Below are 11437 nucleotides of genomic sequence, written 5' to 3' on the forward strand. Positions count from 1 at the left end.
TCTGGTGTCCAAAAAATTACACAATAGTAATAACTACTAGCAATATGCCAATGTGTTGCCACACGATCAAAGTAGATTAATACATATTCACCGATTTGATATAAAAAAGAGTCTAGTTTTGAAATATGTGTATCACTAAAAATATCTTATGTTTCACTCAAAATATATTCCTTTGGCGGTTTTGATGAGAAAAGGGAGGAATGTTGTTGGTTTCAAGAATCAAGAAGTGGTATATCTCTAATTTCTATTCTTACTAGCAAGATGCCCATGCGTTGCACGGAACATCATGATCTTGTGGGAGAAAAGGATGAACGAGGGAAGGCCTTATCTACAAATGTGGAGAGGAGTTCGGGTAAATTGCCATAGTTTCGTTCATATCCATTAGAAATAGATCGGACGGCCTATATTACAGGATGGCAGGCACACCATCATCACCGACTATGCTTTTTATAAGAATAGAGATAGAGATAAAAAACAGAGTTGGTGATGATGGTGTGCCTGCCATCCTACAATATAGGCCGTCCGATTTATATCTGACTGATAGGAAGGAAACTATGGCAATTTTGCAACAAGATACCCACACCCCTCTCCATAATTGCAAATAAGGCCTTCCCTCGTTCATCCTTTTCTCCCACAAGATAAACTGCTCATACAAATGCATCTTGATGTTCCGTGCAACACATGGGCATCTTGCTAGTTGTTGCAAAAAGCCCATCTGTGTGTGTGTTGTGTGTGTGAGAGAGAGGGGGATAGGAGGAGGACGGAGTTCATGTGTGACTAAGACACAAAGAGTGTGTGTGCAAGAGGTATCAGCTTAAAATGAGGCGATAGTGTGTGTGTGCATGATCAAGAGGGCGTGTCTCAAGGGACAAAAAATCTACATAGATACAAGGAGCGCGAGAGAGACATGTACGCGATAGTGGAAGCACGAGTGTGCAGGTGTATAAACCTATCTGGAGGCTAGTCGATCAATGATGTGAAAGAAATACAAGTCGGGGGTGCAAAAGCGAGAGTTTTGTGTGTGTGTGAGAGAGAGAGAGAGATGATAGTCGGGAAGGGGAGTGGAACCAGGAGTTGTGTGTGTGTGAGAGAGAGAGAGCGGGGGGGGGGGGGTTGTTTGATGGGTAAACAAATGAATAATGTCAGTTTCATAACTGGGATGGAGACGGAAAGGAGACCGCAACAAATGTTGTGTCTGCAGGAGAGAGTATTTTTAGTGGTATGAGTCATATCTAGAGACATATAGGGTGTGTGAGAGAACCCCATAGAGAGAAAGACAAAGTGAAATATGAGTGAGACTGTGTATGTGGCGGTGAAAAAGAAAGCTTAGGTACCTAGTGATACCAAAGAACGGTAGAGACGTGTGAGATAATGAAAACCGTGTAATGTATAATGATAGGGAGAGTGTGAAACTTCTCAAGGGATACGTCGAGAGACCATGTTTGCTAAGATAGGAGAAACATGATGTGATGCCCGGGTAGTTAAGCTACAGTAACCCTCTGCTAACGATGCCACGTCACCTCGATTACTGTTGTTAATCTCACGGTGAATCAAGTCCCGTTCAAATTCAAATTCAAATAACAAGTGAAATTCTAAACTTATCAAACGTGGACACTAAAATGTTCAAATTGTAGCAAATAAATCATGGGTAGTATTGGTGGGGAAATCACACTTTTATAAAGTGGCTAAATGCTCTAAAATAAATAAACAATGGAATAAACTATTAATTTAATGCTTTTATAATAGTAGATACGTTCTAACTACAATTATCTAGGTACCAAACATTTGCTGGCAGCAGTATATTTGGAAGAGCTAATATGGATTCTAATTATATAATTTACAAAATTAAAGTAAAAGAGAAATTAGAAATAAAACAGAAAAAAAGAAACTAAACAAAACCAAAAACATAAAAAAGATCCCCCTCCCCTGGGCCGTTCCGCCCAACTGGGCAAAGGCCTAGCCGGCCAACCCCACTCCTCTCCTTATCACCTCGCCCCCGAAACCCTAGCCCACAACCGCACACGCCCACTCCTCCCCCCCACACGTCTCTCTCCCCCTCCCCGAGCCAGACCAGGATCGGGGGAACGAACCCCCCCCCCACGGCGCCCCGACCCCGTCGACCATCCCCGCCGCCTCAACGCCGCGCGGAACGCCTCCACCTCGGTCTCCTCGTCATCAACCACATCACCGCCTCGCCGTCCTCTCCATCGTCGCCTCATCCCCGTCGTCCTCCCCACCCCCTGCTGCCTAAATCCCTATGGCCCCCGTGAGCTCACCCTCTCCTTCTCTCTCACTCGCGCGCATGTGCTCACAGTCGTAGCCTCCTCACCGCGGCTCCGTTGTTGCCGCCGTGACCATGCTGTGACCCCCTCGCGCCGTCTCGCGCCTGCTGCTGCCCCAAGGCAGCGGCCTCCACCCTGCAGCCGCGCGCTGACCGCTCTACGCCCGCGTCGAATGCCCCAGCATGCCGCGCTCCCTGTCCTTCGTGTGCGTGCCCGCGCCACACCTCGCTGCAGCCGCCGCGCTCCGCACCCGCCTCGCCTGCAACGATCGTGGTCAGCGCGACCCCTCCGCCTGCCGCGGTCCCTGCTCGATGCCTCGTTGCCGCCGCGCTCGGCCGTTGTGGCCGGCCGGCCTCTCCCACGACGGCGCCATCCTGGCCGGAGCGCCGCCCCGATGCCTCCCCGTCTTCACCTGCTGTTGAGCCGCACCGGCTCCACCCCGCGCTTCCGTGGCTCGCCCCCTCTTGCGCCAGCCCCTGCTCTAACGCCGACCGCTGCGCCGTCACCGCCCGCCAGCGAGCATGCGCCCTGGGCTCTCCGTGCCTCCCCCCTGTTGGTCGCGCCTGTGGCAGCGGGCTGGCGCCCGCTGCGCCATAGGGGCGGCGCCCGGTACCGCCCGAACCGCTATGGCCCCTTTGGGCCACAGACATGTGGGGCCCCATGCCAGATAGAAAAAAAAGAGATTTTAAAAAATAAAAAAAATAATTAAAATATTAATTATTTAAGTTAATTAACATAATTAGAGTAGTCTAATCACTAATTTACCTAATTAATTGCAAGTTAATTAATCAGTCAATGACAGGCAGGACCCACACGTCAGTTTGACTAGTCAACATGTCTGTTGACTGCTGATGTTAGGATGACGTCGGGAAACACTATTCTAGATAATGTTGAATTAAAATAATTAAATAAATGGTAAAAATGATTTAATTCTTTTAAAATCTATATAAAATAAACTGTAGCTTGGATGGAAAAACTTTGCACATGAAAGTTGCTCAGAACGATGAGGCGAATCCGGATATGCAGCCCGTTCGTCCGCCACACATGCCTAGCATAGAAAACACGCAACTTTCCCTCTCCGATTCATTTGTCCGAAAACGCGAAACACCGGGGATAGTTTCCCAGAAGTTTTCCCCCTTCGCCAGTATCACCTCCTACTACGTTAGGGCACACCTAGCACCGTTACTTGTCATGTCATGCATCGATATGCATCTCCTTCCATTGTATTCATTGTTTATTCTCCCTCTTCTCTCCGGTAGACTACGAGACTGACGCCGCTGCTGGTGCCCTGATCGACTACGTTGTTGACGACCCCTACTTGCCAGAGCAACCAGGCAAGCCCCCCCCCCCCTTGATCACCAGATATTGCCTATTCTTCTCTCTGTTGCTTGCATTAGATTAGTGTAGCGTGTTACTGCTTTCTGTTAATCCTATTCTGATTCATAGCCTATCCTTGCTACTATTGTTGATACCTTACCTGCAATCCTAAATGCTTAGTATATGATGTTACTTTATCATCAGTGGCCCTACTTTCTTGTCAGTCTTCCATGCTATATAATCGGGCCATGATCACGTCCGGTGTTGATCACGGGTATATACTATACATATTACACATGATACATGTTGTGACTAAAGTCGGCTCGGCTCGTTTAGTACCCGCGGTTGGTTCACAAATTGGGGGCTGAAAGGACAAACTTTCCCGATGGCCCTCTCTGTGGATCTTTGTGGCGGAGTGACAGCGCAGGTTGAGACCACCCAGGAGAGAGGTGGGCCTAGCCCTAGTCGGCGTTCACGGTTACTTCAAGATAACACACTTAACGAGATCTTGGTATTTGATCCGAGTCTAGCCACTGGCCTATACGCACTAACCAACTACGCGGGAACAGTTATGGGCACTCTACGTCGTGGTATCAGCCGAAGCCTTCGTGACGTCAGCGACTGAGCAGCGCGTGCCAGGTTGGACTGCGTAACACAACTTCCTTTGTAATGGAGGTTGCTAGGTCTGCTCACCGGCCGCGTACGCAACGTGTAGGTGTGCAATGAGCGATGTGCCCAGACCCCTGTGCCATAGGATTTAGACTAGCGTGCTGACCTCTCTGTTTTTCCTAGGTTGGGTTGCGACGTGTTGATTTTTCGAGGCCGGGCATGACCCAGGAAGGTGTGTCCGGCCAAAGGGGATCGAGCGTGTTGGGAAATGTGGTGCAGCCCTGCAGGGAAGTTTATCTATTCGAATAGCCGTGTCCCTTGGTAAAAGGACGACCAGGAGTTGTACCTTGACCTTATGACAACTAGAACCGGATACTTAATAAAATACACCCTTGCAAGTACCAGATACAACCCGGTGATTGCTCTCTCACAGGGCGACGAGGGGAGGATCGCCAGGTAGGATTATGCTATGCGATGATACTTGGTGGACTTACTGTCTACTCTCTTCTTCTGCTGCAAGATGGAGGCTGCCAGAAGCGTAGTATTCGATAGGACTAGCTATCACCCTCTTATTCCGGCTTTCTGCAGTTCAGTCCACATATGCTACCCTTTTCCATTTGATACCAATGCATACATATGTAGTGTAGCTCCATGCTTGCAAGTACTTTGGATGAGTACTCATGGTTGCTTTGCTCCCCCCTTTTCCCCTTTCGATACCCGATTGTTGCGACCAGACGATGGAGTCCAGGAGTCAAACGCCACCGTCGATGACGACTCCTACTACACTAGAGGTGCCTAATACTATGTGCAGGCCACTGACGACGACCAGGAGTAGTTTAGGAGGATCCCAGGCAGGAGGCATGCGCCTCTTTCGATATGAATCCCAGTTTGTGCTAGGCTTCTTAAGGCAAACTTGTTTAACTTATGTTTGTACTCAGATATTGTTGCTTCCGCTGACTCATCTATGATTGAGCTCTTCTATTCGAGCCCTCGAGGCCCCAGGCTTGTAATATGATGCTTGTATGACTTATTTTATTTGTAGAGTTGTGTTGTGATATCTACCCATGAGTCCTTGATCTTGATCGTACACGTTTGCGTGTATGGTTAGTGTACGATTGAAACGGGGGCGTCACAAGTTGGCTGTAGGAATCCCCCTTCCACACTCCTTGGCTGAAGTCGAGTCTAGACATTGCAAAACTTTTACTAACATGGCGGTGTGTCTTATGGGCCCACGTCACCATTGGGTGTTATTAGGATCTTTTACTCCTCGATCTTTACTCCGGGATTCTGATCTCTCTTCTATTCGGGTTAAAATATTTTGCTAACTCTAACTCTAGGTTCTCGTAAATACTTTCTCTCGGAGAACCCCTCACTCCAGATGGTCGCTTGCTGCACCAAAAGATTCCAAAGAGAACCCCTCACTAAAATATTTTGCAATTCCCTTGCACCGTCAATCCCTATAGATAACTACATGCCCTTGCCATTCTTACATTAGTCCCTAGTTGCTCTTGTTATTACAAGATACCCCGAGATACTCGTTGTTGTTCCGAGAATCCTTGTGCCTACTGCCTTGCAGTTTCTTGTCACCTGAATAATCCTACAAATTAATCCTCACACACACACCAAGGATTTGTTTCTCCTTAGTTCATGTGTTTCACCAAAGTCTTCGAAATACTATTTGATCTTTCAAAAATCCTCAACAGCCTATTGGTCTTGAAATTCTTGAGTATAGTAATCTTATTGGAATCCTTTGTCACTATCATTTTTGAGTCCATTCATTCAATACGTTGCGAATGCTCACAATCATCAATCGGATCCTAGGATTATCCTTCCGGCTGAGATGTCATTTGGGTATGAGCTGGTTCTTGACCAATCAATGCCTTGATCGGTTGTGCTTCTAAGTCTATTGAACTTATTTATTTTCAATCAAGAATGATTTGCTTATGATCCCTTGATTTGGAAATCATAAATTTCCTTGCTTGTAGCTTTGAATTAGTCAGTTGTTTCTATAATCAGATCTCCGTGCATTCTTCTTCCTCTGGTTGAGTACCGATGCTCACCTCAGATCCCTTGAGGACCATCAGATCCTTTGTTGGTTTTTATCCGACAGTGTCCTTCATATTCCATAACGTTGTGAGTCTTTCCATGGATATATGATGCCTTTGGTAAATTGTATCCTCTGCTTCTCAACCATACTTTGCTTTCGAGCTGGTGGTATTTACTATTGAAGCTTGTGGTATATGTTTGCATGATACCCTGACGGGTTGAACCTATGCTTTCCTTATGTGTGAAATCGAAAGTTTTCACGAGTCATACTCTTCTGGTATTTTGCCAGATAAAATTTCAACACTACAAATTCTTCGAAAGTGAGAGGTGAATGGAAGGTTATACATTGAAGAAGTGGTAGTCGACCTTGAACTTTGTCTTCATGCCCATGGACACGATGTAGATCCTATCATTAAAGCTTCTCTTAAATTAATTATTCCCTTGGTATAAGTTCATCTTATATCTAGGATCCGGCCTTTTGCAATCGTGGTTTCGACCACGTTCTCCTTTAAATACCATTTTTTGTGCAAGTTTAAGCACTTGTCTTTTGCAGAGCAATACCCTAGTCCAACCTCTACTTTGATCTATCGTCGAGTATTACCCCTTGGTATCTCGAGATTGTCATGGAACCGCATACCTTCTTATGAGCTCTTCATTAAGTACTACATTCTGACAGTTTCCAATTTTTCATGGGCTCTGAGTTATTAAACTCTCAAAGACACCGATAACTATACCGAGTCCGCACTAAGGTTCAACAAATCTTAGTAATCTTTTTTATGTATGAGTTTGTACCCGATCACGCCATTCCTAGTCTGTTTGGCTATATCATTGTCTTGATGATTTTAACCGTGCTACTTGGTCCTTATTTCCGGGGCACCACTTTTGACGACGAGCTAAGCTTACGGTTTGGAGTCAAAGGAAAGTTAGTGCCATGATTTGTGGGTCCATACAGAGTCTTGGAACGTATGGGTGAAGTTGCTTACAAGTTGAATTTACCTGAAGGTTTGTCAGGAGTTCATGATGTGTTTCACGTTTCCCAATTGAAGAAGTGCCATGCAGAGATGGCCGATATTCCTCTGAGAGATACGGTGCCCCTGGAAGCAATTCAGTTGGAGAGTAACCTAACTTATGAGGAGAAACCCGTCAAGATTCTAGAGTCCACCAACTGAGTCACTTGCAGTAAGGTCATCAAGTTTTGCAAAGTTTAGTGGAGTCACCATACAGAGGAGGAAGCCACTTGGGAACAAGAAGTAGACCTCCGAAAGGATCACCCACACCTTTTTGCTAGCCAACCCGAATCTCGACGGCGATATTCATCTTAAGGGGGGTAGGTTTGTAACATCCCAATTTTCCATTTGGATGTTATTTAGATCATTCATCTGCACACATCATTTGTGCATATTGGAATTTTCTTTATTTGAAATTTTGATCCACAGGGCCTTAAACAACTCGAGGACCAATAGAGAGAATTGGTGGTTTCCCGAAAATAATTTTTTTTGAATTTTTAAAACTTGGAAATTTGGATCAAATTGATTTACTCAAAATTCTTTTCCAATTATTTGAAATAAATAAAATAAAGAGAGAAGATAAAAGGACTTCTTCAAAAACAGCAAAGAAGTATTGGAAAATTAAATTTTGAATAAAAATATATTTTATTTGATTTTATTTGCAAGTTTATATATTTTTATTAGTACTAAAAAGTTTATTTTTATTTTAGGCATCTAGGTCCACACAAATCTTCACCTAAGCCTATTTAATTAGGAGGGACTATGTGAACTTTTCTGCAATTTTTTAAGATATGTTTATTATGTTTTTCGTATTTTTCGTATCTATGGAAAAAGGTTTTATAAAGAACTTTTGGACCGAACTGGGCCGAAGCCCAGCCAGCCTAGACGCTGCACCGCCTTCCTCCCGTGCGTGACTTGGACTCGCCGGAGTCCGCCGCGCCAACGGCGCCGGCCGTCCCTTCTCCAAGCTGGAGCACACCCCCCCCCCCGCCTATTTAATGCGCCATCCCCGACCCTCGCTCTCCTCCTCCTCCTCAGCGCGCAGCTGCGCCGCCTCCCCTCGCAGCGCCGAGCCACCACCGTCGCTGCACTGAGCCGCGCCGCCACTACCACGCACCGCCGCCGCTCCACTCGCCGCCTGATCCGCCGCTGGAGCTCCGAGCCGCCGCCGGACTCGCCGACGCCCGAGACCAGATCCACTCGACCCGACCCACTGGTTTTCCCGGTCAGGGAATAAACCGACCCCGGTCCGATCCGGTTTTTTTAGTTTTCGGTTTTTCTTTTAAGACCGGTTTATTATTTTTAGTTTAGTTATTTAGCGAACATTTTTTCGTTAATGTTCTGTAGTGTACAGATTCATTAGATTAGTTTTCGTAGCGGACGTTCGTCCGATAGATTTTTCTTTTTCTGTTTTATTTTTCGGCCAGTGACCCATCCATGAATATTTTCTTCACAGATTAGCCCCTAATCTTTAAATCCTCACAACTTTTTACTCGTTTGTCCAAATTCAACGAAACCAACGCCAAATTCTTCATTATGATTCCCTCTATCTAGATAACCAACTTAACAGTATTTTTGGAAGTTCAAAATATGATTTCAAACAGATTTGAGTTTGAACTTCTTCTGATCATAACTTGAGTTTCGTAATTCCGATTTGGTTGATTCTTTTTGCAAATCGAAGCTCTTGACCTAAACTTTCTATTAAGATCTAATCCACATAACTTAAGTACTGTTAGAAATTGTTTTCTGTTTGAAAGAGTTATTTTCTTATTCTTTTGACCTTTCTGAATCCTTTTCTTCGGTTTTCTTTGCATCTTCATGCTTGAGTGCTTATGTATGCTATTGTTTTTCTATGATAGATTTTCCAGAGTCTGAAGCTTGCTACTACGAATATCTAGTGTTTACCGATCGTTAGCAAGGCAAGTTACACTTTGATCATACACTTTCATACCCAGTTTTATTATGCATTCATTACACCCTTAAATATTGGATGAGTAGGATTGGGAACTTTTTGTTATGCTATGTAGTTCATGAGGTAGGAACCTATTACCTTTGATCACCCCAGGAATATATATTATGCTCATACTGCTTAGCCATGCTCGTAGGCGGGGATTGGTATGTGAGAATCATGCAAGTTGTGAGAGTTATTAATTAAGGATAACTTAAGGTGGCAACTTTAATACACATCTCGGTGGAGTGGTTGCGGGCACTTGGTGAATCCAGTGTTGTCCTAGGAGATCCCAGAGTACCTGTGTGATCATCCTATGGAATGCCACCCAGGCTCAAAGGGATCATATAATTATTCATGTCTAGAAACTTCCGTGTGCAGCCACAAGCCATTATGGGCTCTGGCATAGTTGAGTAAGTTGTGTGACCTCTTTCAGTGGTGGACTACCAGATGTAGGGGAAAGTGGGTGTACAGTCTACCCAGAGTAAAGAGTTAATGCTTCAGAAAGATTGTGTCTCGATCATCCGATCATGGAGGTGGTCGAGTCTTATGGGGAAAAGTGTGCAACATCTGTAGAGTGTACAAACTAATCATGCTTAGCCGTGTCCCCGGTTATGGACATCTTGAGTATCTAGAAGTGAATTATTTGTTGATCTCATCATTCTCTTTAATGAAAATTGTTGGGTTAATATTTATTACTTGGTAATTTTGGGATTGAGTTGGAAGAACCTTCTCAATAATGACATAAACTTGGTAGTAAATAAAATTTATCCTTTGTTGTAGGGAAAAACCAGCTTTATGCAAACATTAAAACTTAGAGCCTCCACCAGCCAAATATGCATGTAGTGATAGTTGTTGCTCGTTATTGCCCTATAGTGTGATCTTGCCAGCATATTCCATGTGCTGACCTACACGGCTGCAATGTCTCATGTTGTAGAATTTTCACACGAGGATTAAGGTGCGATAGGTCATTTTCATGCACTCAGTTTTGCTGTGGAGTTGGATGGACTCATTAATCTTCCAAGCTTTCGCGGTTATTTTATTTAGTTGGTCTTCAGCCATATTTATGTAATAAGTACTCTTTGTGACACCCTCGATGTAATAAGTGTGTGATTGAACTCTGTTATAAATCCTCGAGTACTGTGTGTGTCAGCATACCGATCCAGGGATGACAATTAAGCACAAAGACTTCGATCCATTGGGATCGGGTCACTACAGGATGGTATCAGAGCACACGCTTACTGTAGGACGTGAACACTAGGAAAAAGCCATAGGATACTCTTCTCTACTCATTTCTAATCCTTATCTATTTCTACACTATAGATGTCGGACCCCAGGAACAAGTTAACTTAGCCTCATGACGACACCCCTTTCAGACGACACCTGAAGGAAGTCACGAGGTACCTGAACATTGGCATACCAAGCTTCACCGGAACCTTCAATGTAAATTTACCAAAAGAGGAGCGTTGGAAGATCCAAGTTTGTGTTCCTGGAAGGACTTTCGCACCAACTACCGAGCCCATCGAGTTTTCCTTTGATGCACCAACCTGGAGCTTAGGAAAGAGCATGGCCTCCATTATGAGACACTCGATGTAATAAGTGTGTGATTGAACTCTGTTATAAATCCTCGAGTACTATGTGTGTCATCATACTGTTCCAGGGATGACAATTAAGCACAGAGACTTCGATCAATTAGGATCGGGCCGCTACAACCACGCACCAAACCTGGCGCACCCTGGTGTCTTGTGGGCACCAGGCTTCCCCCCTCTTATAGTTATTTGCTCCAATATTTATTATATATTCCAAAATAATTCTTTGTAAAATTTCAGGTCATTTAGAGATGTGCAGAATAGGTATCTCTGACGTAGCTTTTTCAGGTCTAGGATTCCAGCTGCCGGTATTCTTCCTGTTTGTGTAAACCTTGCATAATATGAGAGAAGATGCATTAGAATTACTCCATAAAGCATTATTATGCATAAAAACATTATAAATAATAGTAGTAAAACATGATGCAAAATGTACGTATCAATCTACAGGTCCATAGCTAGTAGCTAGGTGGCTTCTTCTCTTTCTTTGGTCTTCAATAAAATGTTCTCCTCGTTGTTCTTGAAGTTTTATTTGATGTAATCTTCTTTTCCGATGCGTTTGTTGAGATCCGATGAATTGTGGATTTATGATCAGATTATCTATGAATATTATTTGAGTCTTCTCTAAACCCCTTTTTGCAT

Source organism: Triticum urartu, chromosome 2 (assembly GCF_003073215.2).
Source record: "Triticum urartu cultivar G1812 chromosome 2, Tu2.1, whole genome shotgun sequence".
In the NCBI taxonomy this organism is placed as follows: Eukaryota; Viridiplantae; Streptophyta; class Magnoliopsida; order Poales; family Poaceae; genus Triticum; species Triticum urartu.